We start from the raw sequence: 23,592 nt of genomic DNA, 5'->3' as shown, positions 1-23,592 counted from the left end.
GGCATTTTAAAGTCATAGATTTAGCCGGTGGTAATTTGTGGAATAGACACCAGCTGGAATGCGCTTTCATTTTCTTTTCTCACCTTCTCACTCCTCTAACACTTCTTCCATTTCCTTCCCTTCTTCCATCCTGCCGTTCTCTCTCCACACTCCCTCCACCCCTTCCTTCCACCCTCTATCTCCACCCTCTATCTCCACCCCTTCCTTCCACCCTCTATCTCCACCTCCTCCTTCCACCCTCTATCTCCACCCCTTCCTTCCACCCTCTATCTCCACCCCTTCCTTCCACCCTCTTACTCCACCTCCTCCTTCCACCCTCTATCTCCACCCCTTCCTTCCACCCTCTATCTCCACCTCCTCCTTCCACCCTCTATCTCCACCCCTTCCTTCCACCCTCTATCTCCACCTCCTCCCTCCACCCTCTATCGCCACCCCTTCCTTCCACCCTCTATCTCCACCTCCTCCCTCCACCCTCTATCTCCACCCTCTATCTCCATCCCCTTCTCCACCCTCTATCTCCACCTTCCTCTCACCCTCTTCACACATGTTTATTCTATTTATCCTCTGTCTTGCTCTCCTTTTCTCTCTCTCTCCCAAGACTGTGCTGGGTTATTGCAATCTCAGATCTTGGTCCCTTGCCCTCTCTCACTTTCCCACTCTCTTTCAATCTCTCTCTCCCCCTCTCTCACACTCTCTCTCCCCCTCGCTCTCTCTCTCTCCCCCTCGCTTTTTCTCTCGCTTTTATCACCCACCCCCAGATAATATGTGTAGGAGGGAGCGAGAGAGAGACAGGGATAGAGAGACAGAGAAAACGAGAGAGAAGGAGAGAGTGCTATAGTTTGGCTGACATCAACCTCACAGGATGTTACTGCCAAGAAGCACAACAACCCCCGGTTCATGCTGCTGTACACAGCTTAACACACAGCCAATATTGAAGATTCCTACCTGTTCAAATACAAAGTGCCTTATGCAAACACGTGCACAAGCACCTATGCACCTAGTCTTTTAGACTTTACTGAGGAGCTGGACGCATGCACGCACACACACACAAACGCGGGAACACGCACTCACAGTAATGTACCTTTGCATAAATTACTAGTATAAACATATGCCTGAGTGAATTAGTCTAATCCTAAATGGACAGGTAAGATGTTGAACATGTCAGGCTACACAAAGGTTGTGTGTGTGTGGTGTGTGGTGTGTGTGTGTGTGGTGTGTGTGTGTGTGCGTGTGGTGTGTGTGTGTGTGTGTGTGTGTGTGTGTGTGTGTGTGTGTGTGTGTGTGTGATGTGTGTGTGTGATGTGTGTGTGTGATGTGTGTGTGTGATGTGTGTGTGTGTGTGTGTGTGTGTGGGTGTGTGTGGTGTGTGTGTGTGGTGTGGTGTGTGTGTGTGTGTGTGTGTGTGTGTGTGTGTGTGTGTGTGTGTGTGTGGTGTGTGTGTGTTGTGTGTGTGTGTGTTGTGTGTGTGTGGTGTGTGTGTGTTGTGTGTGTGTTGTGTGTGTGTGAGGCTCAGTGATTTCCTGCTGCAGTTCTTTGATGAACCCTTCAGCTCGCCTCTCTGCCTCTTTTTGATTCCCCTTCATCTCTATGAGCTCAGTCGGGCTCATCTCAATTAAGAGCTTCATATCGCTGACGGACTTCAAACTGATCTCTCTGTCTGCTCTACACTTGCTGAGCTCCACAGAGTGTTTGATCTCCTTAACGTCCCCCAGTTGCTCATAGATCATCTGCTGCATTTCTGCCTTCGCTTTCTTGAACATCTTCTCTCCCCCCAGAGGTTTGTCTGGCTTCTTACACCCCCCGACCCCCCCCCCCCCCCTCTGGGTACTTCAGTGAGCATGTTTCACTCTGGTCAGGCTGCAGGTATGTCTGTGGATACATCATCAGAACCAGAGCACCAGGGCCATGATCATACCCAGCACAAGTCCAGGTCTCACCAGGGAAGGGGCTGGTACTGGTAGGGGCTGGACCTGAGGTTGGTGTTGGGGCAGGAGCTAAGCCTGGAGCTGGGGCTGGTAGAGGGGCTGGAGCTGGGGCTGGGACAGGGGATGGAGCTGGGGCTGGTAGAGGGGCTGGAGCTGGGGCTGGGACAGGGGGTGGAGCTGGGGATGGTAGAGGGGCTGGAGCTGGGGCTGGGACAGGGGATGGAGCTGGGGCTGGTAGAGGGGCTGGAGCTGGGGCTGGGACAGGGGATGGAGCTGGGGATGGTACAAGGGCTGGAGCTGGGGCTGGGACAGGGGATGGAGCTGGGGCTGGTAGAGGGGCTGGAGCTGGTACAGGGACTGGAGCTGTGGCTGGTAGAGGGGCTGTAGCTGGGGCTGGGACAGGGGCTGGAGCTGGTGCAGGGACTGGAGCTGGGGCTGGTACAGGGGCTGGATCTGGGGCTGGTACAGGGGCTGGATCTGGGGCTGGTACAGGGGCTGTAGCTGGGGCTGGTACAGGGGCTGTAGCTGGAGCTGGTACAGGGGTTGGAGCTGGGGCTGGTACAAGGGCTGGAGCTGGTACAGGGGCTGGAGCTGGTACAGGGGATGGAGCTGGGGCTGGTACAGGGGATGGAGCTGGGGCTGGTACAGGGGCTGGTACAGGGGCTGGAGCTGGTACAGGGGATGGAGCTGGGGCTGGTACAGGGGCTGGATCTGTGTCTGGAACAGGTGCTGCAGCTGGAGCTGGTACAGGTGCAGGAGCTGGGGCTGGTACAGGTGCTGGGGTTGGTACAGGAGCTGGAGCTGTGACTGGTGCAGGAGCTGGGCTCTTTGCTTTAGTGTTATGTTGACACGTAGCTTAGGTCTTCTTTGGAATCGCTCTTGACAGAGTGGACACTTGAACTTGTCACTTTTCTCACAGTGTTTGTTGATTACAGGCCTTGTAGAAGTTGTGTCCACATGAGGTGGTGACTGAGTCAGAGATCAAATTTAGAAGGAGACCTCATACTTCTGTACATACTGGAGACTGTTAAGGGTTTCCATAGCTGGAAACAGAGACAGGCACATATTAGAGACAGGCTTGTGGCTGTTGTTGACTTGATTTCAATGCACTCCTGGTCTGAATGAATAGTCCAAAGTCCGACTGCTTGTATCAACACATCAGAAGATTGGTACAGATCCATGTTCACAACTCTGACAGTAAACATTGATGTGGCAAATAGTAAAAAAAAAAAAAAAAAAAACAGGACATATAACGAAAATATATGTACATTAATTTGTAGTTTGATGTCATTTGTAGATCTAGAATGTGAATCAAAGCACTCTCCTCCCCTTCTCCTTGTCTCTTCCTTCATTCTCCCTCTTTCTTTCTCCACCTATCTCTACCTCTACTCAAGTTTTATTTGTCACATGCACAAGTACAGTGAAATGCTTAACTTGCAAGCCCTACCCAACAGTGCAGTATTCAATATGGAAATAGTCTCTCCTTACTTGAGTGTGTATACATTATGCTCTTCTTAGAGTGAATCTGACAATGTGCATAGGAATGGAATAGTCAGTTGAATTGTGTGGAGTTACTCGAAGAGCTGGTATGAGTAACTAAATATTAACTTCACCACTGTTCTGAAAATGACCCTACCCAAGTCAAAGTACAGCATTATCCTGACAAATGTAAAGTTTAGGGACTGTAAAAAAATATTTAAAAAAACAGTACCAGTCAAAAGTTAGGACACACCTACTCAGGTTTTTCTTTATTTTTACTATTTTCCACATTGCAGAATAATAGTGAAGAAACCAAAACTATGAAATAATACATATGGAATCATGTAGTAACCAAAAAAGTGATAAACAAATCAAAATATATTTTAGATTTTAAATTCTTCAAAGTAGCCACCCTTTGCCTTGATGGCAGCTTTACACACTCATGGCATTCTCTCAACCAGCTTCACCTGGAATGCTTTCCAAAAGTATTGAAGGAGTTCCCACATATGCTGGGCAATTGTTGGCACCATTTCCTTAACTCTGCGGTCCAACTCATCCCAAACCATCTCAATTAGGTTGAGGTCGGGTGATTGTGGAGTCCAGGTTACCTGATGCATCACTCCATCACTCTCCTTCTTTGTCAAATAGCCCTTACACATCCTGGAGGTCTGTTTTGGGTCATTGTCCTCTTGAAAAATAAATAATAGTCCCACTAAGCACAAACCAGATGGGATGAATTATCGTTGCAGAATGCTGTGGTAGCCATGCTAGTAAAGTGTGCCTTGAATTCTAAATAAATCACAGACAGTGTCACCAGCAAAGCACTTCCACACCATCACAACTCCTCCATGCTTCACGTTGGGAATCACACATGCGGAGATTATCCATTCACCTACTCTGCGTCTCACAAAGACATGGCGGCTTGAACTCTGTGAAGCATTTATTTGGGCTGCACTTTCTGAGGCTGTTAACCTCTCTGGGATAAGTGGGACGCTAGCATCCCAACTGGCCAACATTCAGTGAAAATGCAGAGCGCCAAATTCAAATAAATTACTGTAGAATGTAACTTTCATGAAATCACACATGCAATACACCAAATTAAAGCTACACTTGTTTTGAATCCAGCCAACATGTCAGATTTCAAAAAGGCTTTACGGCGAAAGCAAATGATGCTATTATCTGAGGATAGCACCCCAGCAAACAAACACAGACAATCATATTTCAACCCTTCAGGCACGACACAAAACACAGAAATAAATATATAATTCATGCCTTAACGTTGACGAGCTTCTTCTGTTGGCACTCCAATATGTCCCATAAACATCACAAATGGTCCTTGTGTTCGATTAATTCCGTCGATATATATCCAAAATGTCCATTTATTTGGCGCGTTTGATCCAGAAAAACACCGGTTCCAACTCTCGCAACATGACTACAAAAGTTACCTGTAAGCTTTCTCCAAACATTTCAAACAACTTTCCTAATACAACTTTAGGTATTTTTTTACGTAAATAATCGATAAAATTTAAGACTGGATATACTGCATTCAATTCCGGAGGAAAACAATGTGTAGCGAGCTTTCAGGTCACGCGCCTCTAACCAGGATTACACTTCCCTCTAGCCCCATTCTGAACAGTGCTACTTCTTCATTTCTCAATGGAAAAACCTTAACCAATTTCTAAAGACTGTTGACATCCAGTGGAAGCGATAGGAATTGCAAGAAAGTCGCTTAGAAATCTGGATTCCCATTGAAAAGAGAGTGACCTCAAAAAAAGAAAATCGGAATGGTTTGTCCTCGGGGTTTCACCTGCCAAATAAGTTATGTTATACTCACAGACATGATCCAAACAGTTTTAGAAACTTCAGCGTGTTTTCTATCCAAATCCACTAATAATATGCATATCTTAGCTTCTGGGCCTGAGTAGCATGTAGTTTAATTTGGGCACGCTTTTCATCCAAAATTCCGAATGCTGCCCCCTACCCTAGAGAAGTTAACTCTAATTAATTAATCCTCTGCAGCAGATGTAACTCTGGGTCTTTACTTTCCTGTGGCGGTCCTCATGAGAGCCGTTTCATCATAGCACTTGATGGTTTTTCGACTGCACTTGAAGAAACTTTCAAAGTTCTTGAAATTTTCCAGATTGATTGATCGTCATGTCTTAAAGTAATGATGGACATTCGTTTCTCTTTGCTTATTTGAGCTGTTCTTGCCATAATATGGACTTGGTCTTTTACCAAATAGAGCTATATTCTGTATACCACCCCTACCTTGTCACAACACAACTGATTGGCTCAAACACATTAACAAAGATTAACTTTTAACAAGGCACACCTATTAATTGAAATACATTCCGGGTGACTACTTCATGAAGCTGGTTAAGAGAATGCCAAGAGTGCGCAAAGCTGTCCCTTTTTTGGTTACTACATGATTTCACGTGTGTTATTTCATAGTTTTGATTTCTTCCCTATTATTCTACAATGTAGAAAATATTTATAAAAAAAAAAAAAAATGGAATGAGTAGCTGTGACCAAAATGTTGATTGGTACAGTATATACAGTGCATTCGGAAATGAGTCAGACCCCTTCACTTTTCCCTCATTCTGTTACGTTATAGCCTTATTCTAAAATGGATTAAATATAAAATGTTCCTCGTTAATTTACACACAATACCCCATAATGACTAAGCAAAAACAGGTTTTAGGAAATGTTTGCATAAAAACTGAATTTTCTTATTTTGCAATGGTTCCTTAAATACAGACGCTGGGAGACAGGAAGCAAGTACAGGGTGAGGATTTAATAATAAATAGACATGAAACTAAACAACAACAGCGTCTGGACAAGAGAAACAAAACAACATCAATGCAGACACGGGAATGAAACTGAGGAAGTGACAGATATAGGGGAGGCAATAAATTATGTGATGGAGACCAGGTGAGTCTGATAAAGCACTGGTGCGTGTAACGATGGTGACAGGTGTGCGTAATGATGAGCAGCCTCGAGTGCCAGCGAGGCAGAGCGGGAGCAGACGTGACATATTTACAGAAGTATTCAGACACTTGGATATTAGACTCGAAATTGAGCTCAGGTGCATTCTTTTTCCATTGATCATCCTTGATTGGAGTCCACCTGTAGTAAATTAAATTGTTTGGACATGATTTGGAAAGGCACACACCTGTCTATATCAGGTCACACAGTTGACAGTGCATGTCAGAGCATAAACCAAGCCATGAGGTCGAAGGACTTGTCCGTAGTGCTCCGAGACAGGATTGTGCCGAGGCACAGATCTGGGGAAGGGTACCAAAACATTTCTGCAGCATTGAAGGTCCCCAAGAAAACAGTGGCCTCCGTCATTCTTAAATTTAAGAAGTTTGGAACCACCAAGACACCAAGATGTTTTTCAGCGGCAGGGACTGGGGTACTAGTCAGGATCAAGGGAAAGATGAACAGAGCAACGTACAGATAGATCCTTGATGAAAATCTGCTCTAGAGCACTCAGGACCTCAGACTGGGGTGAAGGTTCACCTTCCAACAGGACAACGACCCTAAGCACACAGCCAAGTCAACATAGGAGTGGCTTCGGGACAAGTCTCTGAATGTCCTTGAGTGGCCCAGCCAAAGCCTGAACTTGAACCCAATCTACATCTCTGGAGAGACCTGAAAATAGCTGTGTAGCGACGCTCCCCATCCAACCTGACAGAGCTTGAGAGGATCTGCAAAGAAGAATGGGAGGAACTCCCCAAATACAGGTCTTACAATCTTGTCATATCAAGGAAGACTCAAGGCTGTAATTGCTGCCAAAAGTGCTTTAACCTGTTGGGGATGGGGGCGCTGTTTAGACTATTTATGCTAATGTGGCTAATTTTTTAAACGGCTTCCCACAAAATCCTTGATCGTACAATATGCATATTATTATTATTATTGGATAGAAAACAGTCTATAGTTTCTATAGGAGTTGAAATTTTGTCTCTAAGTGGAACAGAGCCCATTCTACAGCAATTTCCCTGACATGGAGTCAGATTTGAGAAACGTTGGCCACTTTTCTGAAGTCATTTAAACGGGCACTGTCGTTGCTATGACTATACGGACACTTCTTACGTCTTCCCCTGGATGCCTTTACGTGATGACGATTCCAACGGGCTCGATTGCTCGTTCACAGGCCCTACAAATGAAAAAAACCTTTAGCTAGCAAGTCTTTTCTTGCTGCGTAACGCGCGTGGAAGACACCGACCCTCTCCTGTTCCAAGCGTTAGTTTAGCCTGTTATATTTCTCCGGTCATCTTTTCACTCGTTATAGGAGTTACAAACATCACAAAGTAGTTAATTTAAAGCGTTTTATAGCAATTTATATCCGTTTAGTGCGATTTTGGGACATTTATTTTTGCAACGATGTGAAAAGTTGGGAACGCTTTTCAGTTCATCCCGAACGTAGTTGACATTTCCACATGGCAAGAGGACAGCTTTCCACCAAAAGACGATTTCTCCCAAGAAAGGATCCTTTGCCCAAGATACTGATGGAAGAACAGCTCAAGGTAGGACATTTTTATTATGATAAATCGTGTTTCTGTCGAAACATTTTAGTGGCTTAGGACGCCATGTTTTTTGACGTAGCTTCGCTTGGCGCAAACTGTATTGAAAAGTAAGGATAAATTAAAAAATGTAATAACGCAATTGTATTAAGAATTAAATTGTCTATCAATCCCTGTCCACCCTATATTTTTTAGTCACGTTTATGAGTATTTATGTATAAGAGTAGATCACTGTCTAAGTGGCGCAAGGACGTTTTCTTTACCAGCTTGTCTACATTTCACATTGTCTAACCATGATTTTGGTGGCTAAATATAAACATTTTCGATCAAACTGTATATGCATGTTGTAATGTGATGTTACAGGAGTGTCATCGGAAGAATTCTGAGAAGGTTAGTGAAAAAATTAATATCTTTTGGCGATGTTGACTTTTATCGCTCACTTTGGCTAGAATCAATGCTGGGCTGCTAATTGCTATGTGCTAAGCTAATATAACGATTTATTGTGTTTTCGCTGTAAGACACTTAGAAAATCTGAAATATTGTCTGTATTCACAGGATCTGTGTCTTTCGATTCGTGTATGCTGTGTATTTTTACGAAATGTTTGATGATTAGTAGTTAGGTAAACACGTTGCTCATTGTAATTATTCTAGTCCATTTGTGATGGTGGGTGCAATTGTAAACTATGCCATCTACCTGAAATATGCACTTTTTTCTAACAAAACCTATCCCATACCATAAATATGTTATCAGACTGTCATCTAATGAGTTTTTTTGTTGGTTAGAGGCTATAAATATCTTAGTTTAGCCGAATTGGTGATGGCTACTGGTGTTGGTGGACAAATAAAAGATGGTGGAATATGCTAATGTGTTTTTAGGTAATAGATGTACATCTTTACATATTGTGTCTTCCCTGTAAAACATTTTAAAAATCGGAAATGTTGACTGGATTCATAAGATCTGTGTCTTTCATTAGCTGTATTGGACTTTAATGTGTGAAAGTTAAATATTTTAAAAAAATATTTTTTTTGAATTTCGCGGCACTGGTTTTTCAGTGGGGGGGGGGGGGGGAGTGCCGCTAGCGGCACGCTGATCCTAGACAGGTTAACAAAGTACTGAGTAAAGAGTCTGAATAATTATGAAAATTTGAAAATGTCTAAAAAACAATTTTTGCTTTGTCATTATGGGGCATTGTGTGTAGATTGATGAGGGGAAAAAACAATTTAATCAATTTTAGAATAATGCTGTAACGTAACAAAATCGTGGAAAAATTGAAGGGGTCTGAATACTTTCCGAATGCATTTATCAATAATTATTTTGTCAACTTTTTTTTCTGAATGATAAAACCGATTTCTGAACTAGTACTTCCCAAACTTGCGGTGCTCTGGTACAAAATGCGCAAGGAGGCCAGCCTCGACATGGGCCTTTCTCACATTTAAAACTCAATGCAAGCCATTGACATGACTTGCACATGCGTGTTTCTACCTCATACTGCCAGCTAATGGACGCCAAAAGGCACAGAGCTTCAATGCCTTTCACGTGTCAATACCGTAAAACTTCTATTAATAGCACTGCATTTATTTTCTTAAATCACTAAAACAACAGGCACTTATTAGAGCCAGGCTTCTATTTGAGCCAGGTGTCTATTTCCTTAATGCAGACAACTTTTGCTCATTTGCATAGTTAATTGTTTAATTCCAGCATTTTAATCAGTATCTTAATTCCCTGCACTAATGTGTTATCATTTACACATTGTGTCACGTTTATTTTGTCAGTATGGCTCTATTTAAATAATGTCACGTTCCTGACCTTGTTTTTCTTTTGTATAGTTGTGTTTAGTGGGTCAGGACGTGAGCTGGGTGGGCAGTCTGTGTTGTTTGTTCTATGTTAAGTGTCAGTGTTAATTGACCTTGTATGGCTCTCAATCAGAGGCAGGTGGTTTACGTTTTCCTCTGATTGAGAATCATATATAGGTAGGTTGTTTCACATTGTTTGTGGTGGGTGGTTGTCTTCCGTGTCTGTATGTCTACCACACGGGACTGTTTCGTTTGTCGTTTCGTATATGTAGTCTGTTCCTGTTCGTGCGTTCTTCATAGTTTGTAAGTTCTCAAGTCAGGTCTGTCTACATCGTTTATTTGTTTTGTAGTCTGTTAAAGTGTTTTGTGTTTTGTCTTATTTTAATAAACTTCAGTATGTCATATAACAACGCTGCGCTTTGGTCCAATCCCTACTCCTCCTCTTCGGACGAAGAGGAGGAGAACAACCGTTACAAATAAATTAAATGTTCCTTGACAGAATCATTATTCTCCTCTGACTGGGCATAATTTTGGCAGCTATTACTATCACCACTAGAGTGTGATCTGCTGATGTCTGGGGGTTTGTCCTCCCGAAGTTGTTGACTGGTTTTGTGCTTGCCAGTTAGCGAACAGTTCTCAACTGTCAGCAGCCAATGGCTAGCAGTTTCTTACTGCCGATAAAAACGGAAGATTGACATAATTTTTTCAAATCATTACTGAGTTATTTAATGTAACAAATCAAACATTAAACCTCATCAACAATGAATGATTATTCCTGGTAACCTCGTAAACAATTCATTGAAACCCAGCATTTATTTGAAACAGCCGTTTATTTGCTGAACCTTTTGCTGTCGCCCGGCTATTAAAAGGGACAGGTGGCTATTTGAGGCTGTGTTTAATTGTAGTTTTACGGTATGTCCCATTCATTTTCATTGCACTCATATAATAAATGCGCATGCATATTGGCGTGAAAAAAGTAAAGGGATAGAGTTCAGCCCTGCCTATAGACGCCATACGTCATCTGCTGCCTTTTGGCGCTTACTTTACGTTCGTTTTACTGCTCGATAAAAGTAAGCTGATCGGGATGGCTAACGTGTTGCATCTCAAACAGTTTTCAAAGTGGGATTTTCTCGTGAAAATTGTGGTGATAGGGGATGGAAGATGAATACCTGAGTTTAGGAACCTACATCAAAAGGGATTTAAAATAGCACAACAATTTATGTCTGAGTGTTATCAACGGAAAGACTGGCTCTGTGGCTGCGCTGCTAGCAGCCGACTCTACTGAGGGCCGTGCCAACCAGATGGAACTCAACCTCCAGGCTGGTGCAGACCATCTACCTTTACCAATGTGCCGTTCCGTATTATGAGGGAAAATCGGGATGACTGGGATGGTGAAACCCTGGCTATGACCTCCGGAGTTCATCTTTGGCTGTCAAAGGCATCCACCTGCTTTTTGCTCAAGGCCTGTGATGGAATTTTCTATGAAACTGATCATGCACTCTTCCGTGTTCTGCAGAATAAAGAAAGTGATGGATTGCCGTTTTAAATAGAACTATGGGTAAACCTGTAGGGAACGTTATGATGAAGTACTGAAATTCCCACAGAAGAACATTGTTTAACGTTTTTGGAACAATTTGAGAACATCACTTTAAATAAGAGCATGAGTAAACCTGTATGAACGTTTTTTTGTCAAGTTCCTTAAATGTGCTGAGAATGTTCCAAAGCCAAGCAACTATCCATTTTTTATTATGTTTTTATTTTCACATACACCAGGTGCAGTAAAATGTGGTCAGCCATAACAGTATGGTGCCTCTTGAGCAAATTAGGGTTAGATGCCTTGCTCAAGGGAACATTGGCAGATTTTTCACCTTGTCGGCTTGGATATTCAAACCAGCAACCTTTGGGTTACTGGCCCAACGCTCTAACCGCTAGGTTACCTGTCGGTACTGCAACCTTCCCAGAACGTTGTGGAAAGGTTGTATGCAAAATAACCATCAGATAACAACGCTCTCACCAACCTCTAAGAAACATATGGTTCTCAGAATGTTATGTGCTAGCTGGGACGTCGTTTAAATGTCTCATCTCCTGTAGAAGGAACGCACATGCAGGAGGACGATGATTGGATGATTGACTGAGTTTTATTTTCTCTGAATCATATTGCGTCCTCCTCCTCCTCCTACATCCATGCTGCTGATTCCACTAATGAAAAAGAACAAAGTGCACCCACGCACAGACTCACGTGCGCGCACACACACACACACAAACTCCTGTGAATCATGCTGTAAAGTGTTGAGTCACACAGCCATGCTTCTGCTTGGGAGTAAAGTCATACTCTAATTAAGTGTTTATCTCTGCGCCATACTGCTAAGTTAAACACAGAGGCTAACGCTAAGTATGGGTTTGAGCTATTATAGAATAGATATACATCAGATAGAAGAGGGAAGGAGATCAGTAGCTCAAATACACCTATTATAGTATAGATATTAACTATATAGAAGGGAAGAGGAGGTGAGGTCATCTAGCAGCCCCCACACTGACATCATCAGATCTGAGTGACACTAAACGCTCTTAGGTAATGGATGCCATGAATGATAACTTCCCTCTTCTCCTCTCCTCCAATCGGTCCCTCCCTCTGTTCTCCGATGATGTCTGTAACTGTAGATGACTCAGACACACTCCTCCTTCCCCTCTCCCTTCCTCCATCCCCCCTTACCCTCCTCTTCTGAAAAGATGGCCAGCTTCCCCTCTCCCTCCCTCCTTCCCCTCTCCCTCCCTCCTTCCCCTCTCCCTCCCTCCTTCCTCTCTCCCTCCCTCCTTCCTCTCTCCCTCCCTCCTTCCTCTCTCCCTCCCTCCTTCCTCTCTCCCTCCCTCCTTCCCCTCTCCCTCCCTCCTTCATCTCTCCTTCCCTCCTTCCCCTCTCCCTCCGTCCTTCATCTCTCCCTCCCTCCTTCCCCTCTCCCTCCCTCCTTCATCTCTCCCTCCTTCCCCTCTCCCTCCCTCCTTCCTCTCTCCCTCCCTCCTTCATCTCTCCCTCCCTCCTTCCTCTCTCCCTCCCTCCTTCCCCTCTCCCTCCCTCCTTCCTCTCTCCCTCCCTCCTTCATCTCTCCCTCCCTCCTTCCTCTCTCCCTCCCTCCTTCCCCTCTCCCTCCCTCCTTCATCTCTCCCTCCCTCCTTCCCCTCTCCCTCCCTCCTTCATCTCTCCCATCCCTCCTTCATCTCTCCCTCCCTCCTTCATCTCTCCCTCCCTCCTTCCCTGTTACTCCCCTTCCCTTCTGAAAGAAAAGTAAAGCAACGTGAAGCTGCAGGCTGTACTTGCCATTAACAGATGTACTGTAGGATCAGGTTTCCCATTAGGATCTGAGAATCAAAAGCAACCCTGGATCTGTTGGGTACAGAACATTATACAGGATATCATTGTACAACCACCAGCTGACACCTGAAACCTGAACTGGGATCAGGTCTTACAGTAAATAACATGACATCACTTGTTCTGCAACATGTTACAGCTGACTCAGAGTCAGTGTGAAGAACAACATGAGTGAAAGTCAAAGGCTTCACTAACAGGTGTTTCTCCCTCTTTAGTTTTCACCGCTAGGGCAGTTAGAGTAAGAGGCTTTTGGTTTTGTCATTAAAGAAAATAGGAGATAATAATATAACGTTTCCATGTCAACGGCCTGTCCTTATCTTCCTCCTTCTTCATTGGTTTATTTTACTAATATTTTTATTTATTTAACCTTAATTTAACAAGGCAAGTCAGTTAAGAACAAATTCTCAGGCAAATACATAAAAGCAGACACAAAACGGAAGCTATCTTCCTCCCATGATGCAGCTGGGCTGGTGACTATAATCAGGAGTTTGGCCTACATTCAATGGGAAGTGTATGTTTGTGTGTATGTGTGTGTGTGTGTGTGTGTGTGTGTGTGTGTGTGTGTGTGTGTGTGTGTGTGTGTGTGTGTGTGTGTGTGTGTGTGTGTGTGTTTGTGTGTGTGTGTGTGTTGCAGCTGTGACCCTGGTGCGCTAGTGGGACGAGGTCATTGCATCCTGTAGCATTTCCTCATTCATTTTCCTTCTATTCTGCTTCTCTCTCTCTCTCTCTCACACACACACACACACACACACACACACACACACACACACACACACACACACACACACACACACACACACACACACACACACAGCAGGCCTTGGTCCGGATGTGAGCATTACACACACAGATAAAGGGGTCTGTAATGCCCTAATGCTCTGTTCACTGGGGCTGGCTGCGGTCCAGAGGGAGTGTGTGTGTGTGTGTGTGTGTGTGTGTGTGTGTGTGTGTGTGTGTGTGTGTGTGTGTGTGTGTGTGTGTGTGTGTGTGTGTGTGTGTGTGTGTGTGTGTGTTTGTTGTTCGTGTGTGTGTGTTTGTGTATTTGTGCGTGTGAGTGTGTGTGCGTGTGTGTGTGTGTGTGTGTGTGTTTGTTGTTCGTGTGTGTGTGTGTGTGTGTGTGTGTGTGTGTGTGTGTGTGTTTGTTGTTCGTGTGAGTGTGTGTGCGTGTGTGCGTGTGTGTGTGTGTGTGTTTGTTGTTCGTGTGTGTGTGTTTGTGTATTTGTGCGTGTGAGTGTGTGTGCGTGTGTGTGTGTGTGTGTGTTTGTTGTTCGTGTGTGTGTGTTTGTGTATTTGTGCGTGTGAGTGTGTGTGCATTGCCCTACCTTCTGCATATTTTCACAGTAGTGTTGTATTTCCAGTGTAACAGGCAAACAGCAGCTGTTGATAGACTGCCAGATTGAGCTCTTGGCATATACACTGACCCTTCTGCACACGTGTTGTACTAACCAATTATTCATTGGCTTTACAGAATAAAAACACTTTATCCTAACTTATGATATAACACAATGCAACAGCTCTGAGACTGAGCTACATGTCTCCATCAACAGACTGTGGTGACAAAACAAACACACATATTACACGCCCACACTCAGAAACACTCAATAGAAGCCATGTGAAACATTGGTGTTCAGCCAGAGAGGACAGTACTACTACTAATTTAGCATAGTTGCCAATGACGATGGAATGTACAGTACGATAATGCTGCTATTTCATTGCAGCTATCTCAAGAAACCTTCAGAAAATACCTCATACCAAACACACACATACACACACACACACACACACACACACACACACACACACACACACACACACACACACACACACACACACACACACACACACACACACACACACACACACACACACACACACACACACACACACACACACACACACACACACACATACACACAGCCATCTAAAATGCTACAGCTGAGAGCTAGCAGCAAAAGCATTAGGATACGGTATAAGGTATTCACATGTGTATTACATAAGCACAGCACAAGGTCAAACACACATACACATACAGACACACACACACCACACAAAATGCACGGTCTCTCCGTTGCTTCACATTTGATCAGTTTCTCTTCTATTAGGCTAAAGTGAAAGACTTCCATTAGTGTGTGGGCTGTTTTGCTCCTCTGTGCCAGCCAGGGATGTGAATTTGATGGTGTGTGTGTGTGTGTGTGTGTCCGCGTGCGCATGTGTGTGAGTGTGCGCATTTGTGTGTACATCTGTGTGTGACTGAATCACAATAAATCTGGATTAAAGAGGGGGGGGGGGGGGGGGGTCCATATCTGTTCTGGAATGGAATCATGGTTGGAAAGATTTGGGGGAGATGTCCAATTTCAAAATTCTCTCCAGAGTTCAACCCAATATAAACAGTTACAGCTCAATGATGTAACACAGGACAAAATGATGTAACACTGGACCCAACAGGAGGATCCCTTTGAGACATATTTTCCTCTACATCTGGCAGAGTGGGATGAACGTGTGAACATTCCAGAGCTATAACGGATACTGTGCATTGTCACTAGCACATCCTGACTCCCTTACTGTCTGTCGGGTGTGATAATATGTGCAGAGACTGCCAACACCAATACAGAAACACTGCTGTATCTTACATCATATCATGACAAAGCATTTCATTTATAGAGTCCTTTCCTTCTGGAAGAGAGTGGGGAATTCCTGAATCCATAAGTGAAGTGAGTCAGTCAGAAAATTCTCAATGGTCACAGTACAGAAAGTTCTGCTCTGATCTGTAAAGCCACAATAACAACAGGGTGTGTCTCTTGGACGTGGTGGTAGATATGTGACATTGAGTCAGCTTTTTGGTTGAATGATTTCTCTCCCCCCTCTCTCCTCTCTCTCTCTCTCTCTCCTCTCTGTCTCTCTCTCTCTCTCTGCTGGGCCGGGCGCTCCCATTTGATATATTGATTTTAGTTTTTTTGCTCGGAGGACAAAAAATGGCCAGTGCAGCAGAAATGTGCTTCCCCTTGGCTACTTCCTGTCTGTGTCTGTGGGAATGTTAGTGGTCGAGTGTTTGCAGCAGTCTCTGAGTCAACTAAAAGGGGTTTCAGGAAGACATTTAAAAACATTAAACATAAAAACAACTGGTGCTTTTCTAATAGCACAGATCAGAGCAGAACCTTCTTTGTGGTGACAGTTTAAGTGTTATACTCTCTTACAGAATGACTTTGGACAATATAAATATTGCCTGGTATGTGCTGATATGTGCTTTCGGACAAATATCATTGGCCTAGTACACACCCTCAGGTACAAGAGACGTATAACACATCTGACACAACGTGTTATGGTAGCCTACAACAGATATTATTTTATGAGTTTATCTGCACACTTTTTTTACACAAGTATTGTGTAAAGTAAAGCAATGGCAGAAAATGCAGTGACAGGAAATGCAGTGACAGCTGTCAACCTTTGCTTAACCATGTTTACAGTGTATTCCACCATGTTTGGGTAATTCTTGTACAGAACGGTTCAATCTGGATCACTGTACTTACTGTAGGGAGGATCAGGAACCGTATGTTGCATGAAGTGTCTCAGAGTAGCATTGCTGATCTAGGGTCAGCCCCCCCCCCCCCCCCCCCCCCCCATCCATTTAATGGTACTCAATATGAGCTAAAATGATAACTGATTCTAGATCAGCAGTCCTACGCTGAGACGCTACCTATATGGCAGCAGCTCTGTAGCCTAGTAGTGCAAGGAAAATATAAACACTGTACACCAAATCACTGACAGAAATGAGAATGACATCGACCAAAAATTATATCTTGATGATAATACATTAGTAATGCATTAGTACTAATTAACCACCTAATAATATTGTTATCATTTCATTACAGTAGTGTTAGTAATAACTCTATTGTCTCAATAATCATCCTTATTCATTACAGTATAGCACAACAGTAGTTTTCAGCAAGCAGTCATTCACTTGTCCCCCAATTTCTCACTCGCGAGTCGTGCACACATTCGTTCATGGTGATGCTGGACTCGTGCAACACTCGGGATAAAGCTTGACGTAGGCTCGACATTTTCCCCATTCATTCATACTCACGAGGCACCGATGAACACCAACTGACACTAACTAGATCAGAGATTGATGTTTTAATATCGATTATTATCGTCTGACATTGAACACCATAGAACGTTCCAGATGAAGTATGGGTTGCCATTCGATGTTGAAATGAAATCATTTTATTAAAGGATGGGATTTGATACTACTGCACTGTTGGAGCTATGAACACAAGCATTTCGCTACACCCGCAATAACATCTGCTAAATATGTGTATGTGACCAATAACATTTGATTTAATTTTATTTGAAGAGATTAACCTAGTCTACACAATAATGTGTAGAAAGCAGGGGTGACAGACTACACAATATCATCACAACGATGAATCAATAAATCATCTAAATGAAATGGTCCTTAGTTGGAGGATAGGGCCGTCTCCTTTAACTGTTCAGCCGTCAGCTCCATGTACACCGGTTCATTCAAGCCGGGTTCTCTTCCCGAGTAACCAGCCATCATTCAAACCAAGGAAAATGACCGGCATTGTTAACTTGTTGGGAAATGGGTTATCATCCCAGACAAAAAAACAACAACAACCAAACAACCAAATGAAAATGAACCATGTCAAGCGTTTTGAAACACACCATTATGAAAGTATCATGGTTTATGGTCCATTGTGTGTGGGAATGCACACCGATGGTGCAAAAATGACGCTAGGCTGTAGCTTACAGCAAATCCGATGATTGATTATTGATTATTTGATAATGACAAAGTTCCACAAGCAACACTACAGCCAAACACATTCGCCCACAATACAATATATATCACCAACATTATTATAACATCACAACGAATGACTGAAGACAGAAACGAAAAGATGACTTGGTGACTTACCCTGGGTTCTGTGTAGGCTATGAGTCAGCGAAGGGCGAGAGATGACCTGTGTCTGTGCGTAAGAGAAAGTGTTCACTTCTATCACAAAACTTTATTAAAATGTGATTTCTATTCGATGTACACGCATACAATCTTGCTGCAAATTACTCTTCCTCAGTCAGCTCCTCTATCCAGAATGTAGTCGTTAGCTATAGACCGCTGTCTTGTAATGGATTTTATTGTATAGCCTAAATATATAAAAGCGATTACAAAAGCAATTCTTATGTTGAAATTCTATTGGCTAGTGTGGATAAGTGCGTTGTGTTTTGGTCCAGGCAAGTTCGATGCGTCCGTCGGGGTGTAAGTAGGATAAGCTACACAGTCTTGCCGGATCGTGGATGGAAACGCCTTTTCCTACTGGTATTCTGGCAGCAGCACAAACGATGATGTTACTCTGTATGCTAATAAGGAAACCTTCAAAAATAAAAGCCCACATTTCAAAACATTGCAATGTGGATAACGCATTCAAATGATATTGCATGTTAATTAATGGCCACGTTTATTGTGCCAACAAGTGAATGCAATATGTAATTTAAGAAAACAAATTAAAAAAATATGGTTTTAAAAACATGTTTTAAGACCAATAATGAAAAAATGGAATGTTGAATGTTTTAGACCCCATCATAGCACTGAGACTGCACTTGTGAAGGTGGTAAATGACCTTTTAATGGCGTCAGACCGAGGCTCTGCATCTGTCCTCGTGCTACTAGACCTTAGTGCTGCCTTTGACACCATCGATCACCACATTCTTTTGGAGAGACTGGAAACCCAAATTGGTCTACACGGACAAGTTCTGGCCTGGTTTAGATCTTACCTGTCGGAAAGATATCAGTTTGTCTCTGTGAATGGTCTGTCCTCTGACAAATCAACTGTACATTTCGGTGTTCCTCAAGGTTCCGTTTTAGGACCACTATTGTTTTCACTATATATTTTACCTCTTGGGGATGTTATTCGAAAACATAATGTTAACTTTCACTGCTATGCGGATGACACACAGCTGTACATTTCAATGAAACATGGTGAAGCCCCAAAATTGCCCTCGCTAGAAGCCTGTGTTTCAGACATAAGGAAGTGGATGGCTGAAAACTTTCTACTTTTAAACTCGGACAAAACAGAGATGCTTGTTCTAGGTCCCAAGAAACAAAGAGATCTTCTGTTAAATCTGACAATTCATCTTGATGGTTGTAAAGTCGTCTCAAATAAAACTGTGAAGGACCTCGGCGTTACTCTTGACCCTGATCTCTCTTTTGACGAACATATCAAGACTGTTTCAAGGACAGCTTTTTTCCATCTACGTAACATTGCAAAAATCAGACATTTTCTGTCCAAAAATGATGCAGAAAAATTAATCCATGCATTTGTTACTTCTAGGTTAGACTACTGCAATGCTCTACTTTCCGGCTACCCGGATAAAGCACTAAATAAACTTCAGTTAGTGCTAAATACGGCTGCTAGAATCCTGACTAGAACCAAGAAATTTGATCATATTACTCCAGTGCTAGCTTCCCTACACTGGCTTCCTGTTAAGGCAAGGGCTGATTTCAAGGTTTTACTGTTAACCTATAAAGCGTTACATGGGCTTGCTCCTACCTATCTTTCCGAGTTGGTCCTGCCGTACATACCTACACGTACGCTACGGTCACAAGACGCAGGCCTCCTAATTGTCCCTAAAATTTCTAAGCAAACAGCTGGAGGCAGGGCTTTCTCCTATAGATCTCCATTTTTATGGAACAGTCTGCCTACCCATGTGAGAGACGCAGACTCGGTCTCAACCTTTAAGTCTTTACTGAAGACTTATCTCTTCAGTAGGTCATATGATTGAGTGTAGTCTGGCCCAGGAGTGTGAAGGTGAACGGAAAGGCTCTGGAGCAACGAACCGCCCTTGCTGTCTCTCCAGGGCCGGTTCCCCTCTCTCCACTGGGATTCTCTGCCTCTAACCCTGTTACTGGGGCTGAGTCACTGGCTTGCTGGTGCTCTTTCATGCCGTCCCTAGGAGGGGTGCGTCACTTGAGTGGGTTGAGTTACTGACGTGAACTTCCTGTCTGGGTTGGCGCCCCCCCTTGGTTGTGCTGTGGTGGAGACCTTTGTGGGCTATACTCGGCCTTGTCTCAGGATTGTAAGTTGGTGGTTGAGGATATCCCTCTAGTGGTGTGGGGGCTGTGCTTTGGCAGAGTGGGTGGGGTTATATCCTTCCTGTTTGGCCCTGTCCGGGGGTTTCTTTGGATGGGGCCACAGTGTCTCCTGACCGCTCCTGTCTCAGCCGCCAGTATTTATGCTGCAGTAGTTTATGTGTCGGGGGGCTAGGGTCAGTTGGTTATACCTGGAGTACTTCTCCTGTCTTATCCAGTGTCCTGTGTGAATTTAAGTATGCTCTCTCTAATTCTCTCGTTCTCTCTTTCTCTCTGAGAACCTGAGCCCTAGGACCATACGTCAGGACTACCGGGCATGCTGACACCTTGCTGTCCCCAGTCCGCCCGGCCTTGCTGCTATTCCAGTTTCAACTGTTTCTGCCTGCGGTTACGAAACCCCTACCTGTCCCAGACCTGCTGTTTTCAACTCTTAATGATCGGCTATGAAAAGCCAACTGAGATTTATTCCTGATTATTATTTGACCATGCTTGTCATTTATGAACATTTTGAAAATCTTGGCTCTCTCTAATTTTCTCCTTCTCTCTTTCTTTCTCTCGGAGGACCTGGGCCCTAGGACCATGCGTCGGGACTGCCGCCCGTGGTGACTCCTTGCTGTCCCCAGTCCGCCTGGCCTTGCTGCTATTCCAGTTTCAGCTGTTCTGCCTGCGGTTATGGAACCGCCACCTGTCCCAGACCTGTTGTTTTTCAACTCTTAATGATCAGCTATGAAAAGCCAACTGAAAATTATTCATGATTATTATTTGACCATGCTTGTCACTTATGAACATTTTTGAACATCTTGGCATAGTTCTGTTATAATCTCCACCCGGCACAGCCAGAAGAGGACTGGCCACCCCTCATAGCCTGGTTCCTCTCTAGGTTTCTTCCTAGGTTTTGGCCATTCTAGGGAGTTTTTCCTAGCCACCGTGCTTCTACACCTGCATTCTAGCTGTTTGGGGTTTTAGGCTGGGTTTCTGTACAGCACTTCGAGATATTATCTGATGTACGAAGGGCTATATAAAATAAAATTGATTGATTGATTGATTGATTGACACTGGTATGTTGAGAAAATGGGACTGTAGAGAGAGAACTGTTCTACCTGTATCAGCTAAAGTGGGTGGAGAATACTCAGTGGGGTCTAACTAACCAAATATGTGTCGTTTTAGAGGGGGACTGTGTCATACATACCCAGCAGCACTTCCTTCTTCCCCACTCCAGAGCCTCCAATGCAATACAAAGTCATATACTTTACACGGGATACAAATTGGCTTGAAGAGATGAAAGCTTTTCTACCTGTTTCAGCTAAAGTGGGGTGGAAAATACTCAGTAGGGTCTCTACTAACTACTATCCAAATATGGTTGGTTTTGGAGGGGGACTGTGTTATACACGTATGTATTTAGTCATGCATGTTATATTAATTCCAAAACAATAAATGCATGTACTGTTGTTCTGTTGAATATCAGTTGTAAAGACTAAACACTCTTTTGTTGTTGCTTACTTTGTTCTCCCAGCGTGAAATAAAATGTAAACAAAGACACAATGTACACAATGATGAACTGGCATATCTGTTAAAGACCTAGATTAACCTAATGGTGATGGTAATAGACTAACCTTTACACATTGAAATCAGCCTAAGGCCAGCCTTGACATGTGCCAAAAAAATGCATTAAGTCAATCGCTTGGCCGGACAAACAAAATGTTTTTGTGGTAGTATCCTAGGAAAATCATGTTGCTATAGGTTTACATCACCCCAATTATGCATAGCTTTCCAATGATTTTCTTAAACACACTTTGATCACAATCAATTCAAAGGTTTGCCTCTTGGACTGATTCAGAGATCATTGCTCATCTCTTCAAATTGCAATTTGTGGGAAATACAAGTGATTATTACTTGGCCTTTGTCTTATTAAAATCTTCAATGTTTAGCATTCCACTAACAAAGACAAAAGATTTGACGTTATTTTCAAGCAAATGATTACAAATGGAGAAGCACCACACACATGCAATGAAATGTGCAGCAATACTCAGTAGACAAACAATTATTGTACTTTATGTTACTTGTGTAAGGTCAAAGGTCACCACTGTAATTCAAAACCCTGTATCCCCATTTCGCTTTATTGATCTTCCAGCAGTTTTCAATGAGAGGTTGACCTACAGATTGAGCTCAGTAATCTGTCATTCAGGAATAAATGCCAAGAAAGGACACTATTGGGCCCAGTTTATATTTGACTCTTTTAAGATTAAGACTTTCTCTATAGAAGACCCAAATATTGAAGCCACCGCAACAGTTGTACACTTACCGGACAGTTTACTAGGTAACGCACCCCATTCACGAAAATGGATCACTCCTACGGACAGTGAGTCATCGGGCGTGGTTTGCTATATAAAGCAGGCTGACAGGCATCGAGGCCAGTTCAATAAAATCAAATAACATTTTATTGGTCACATACACGTGATTAGCAGATGTTATTGTGGGTGTAGCAAAATGATTGTGCTTCTAGCTCTGACACTGCAGTAAAATCTAACAACTAATATCTAACAAATTACCGTAAGGACCGACGCTGGGGGTGGGAAGCAAGTACGTGGAGTCAAACATTTAATCAGGAACAGACATTAAACAAGACAGCAACAGCATCAGCACGGGCGCTGGACAAGCCGACTCGGCATGAAACCCCGACGAACCGGCAGAGGCGTGAAACCCCGACGAACCGGCAGAGGTGTGAAACCCCGACGAACCGGCAGAGGCGTGAAACCCCGACGAACCGGCAGAGGCGTGAAACCCCGACGAACCGGCAGAGGCGTGAAACCCCGACGAACCGGCAGAGGCGTGAAACCCCGACGAACCGGCAGAGGCGTGAAACCCCGACGAACCGGCAGAGGCGTGAAACCCCGACGAACCGGCAGAGGCGTGAAACCCCGACAAACCGGCAGAGGCGTGAAACCCCGACGAACCGGCAGAGGCGTGAAACCCCGACGAACCGGCAGAGGCGTGAAACCCCGACGAACCGGCAGAGGCGGGAAACCCCGACGAACCGGCAGAGGCGTGAAACCCCGACGAACCGGCAGAGGCGTGAGAGCCTGGTGAGCTGGCTGAGGCATAGGAGCCTGACGATCCGGCTGAGGCATGAAGGCCTGTCGATCCCGCTGAGGCGTGGGAGCCCAAAGATCCGGCGGAGGTGTAACAGCCTGACGAGCCGGCTGAGCATAAAATCCTGTCCCACGTCAGCTGAGTACTGACGTGGGATGGGCGCCTTCCGAGCCAAGAAACCTCTCGAGCCAGCTAGGACGTAACAGCCCAACGAGCTGGCTTAGGCACCCCCAGTTCCATTAGGCACCCCCAGTTCCATTAGGCACCCCCAGTTCCATTAGGCACCCCCAGTTCCATCCATATATGTCAGTTG

At 44.1% G+C, this 23,592-nt stretch overlaps 1 protein-coding gene across 1 annotated transcript in view; it reads right to left on the bottom strand.

Annotated features, from left to right (window-relative positions):
• Positions 1-18,421, bottom strand: part of LOC129835725 (astrocytic phosphoprotein PEA-15-like) — a 50,611-nt gene extending 32,190 nt beyond the window's left edge. The window contains exon 1 of the mRNA XM_055901497.1: positions 18,022-18,421. The gene's annotated coding sequence lies outside the window, so the exon portion shown is untranslated. The remainder of the gene's footprint in view (positions 1-18,021) is intronic.
• Between the last annotated feature and the right edge of the window lie 5,171 nt (positions 18,422-23,592).

The sequence above is a fragment of the Salvelinus fontinalis genome, chromosome 36, assembly GCF_029448725.1.
Source record: "Salvelinus fontinalis isolate EN_2023a chromosome 36, ASM2944872v1, whole genome shotgun sequence".
Lineage (NCBI taxonomy): Eukaryota > Metazoa > Chordata > Actinopteri > Salmoniformes > Salmonidae > Salvelinus > Salvelinus fontinalis.
The sequence above is the reverse complement of the archived record's forward strand: the minus strand, read 5'-3'. Positions and strand labels throughout refer to the sequence as shown.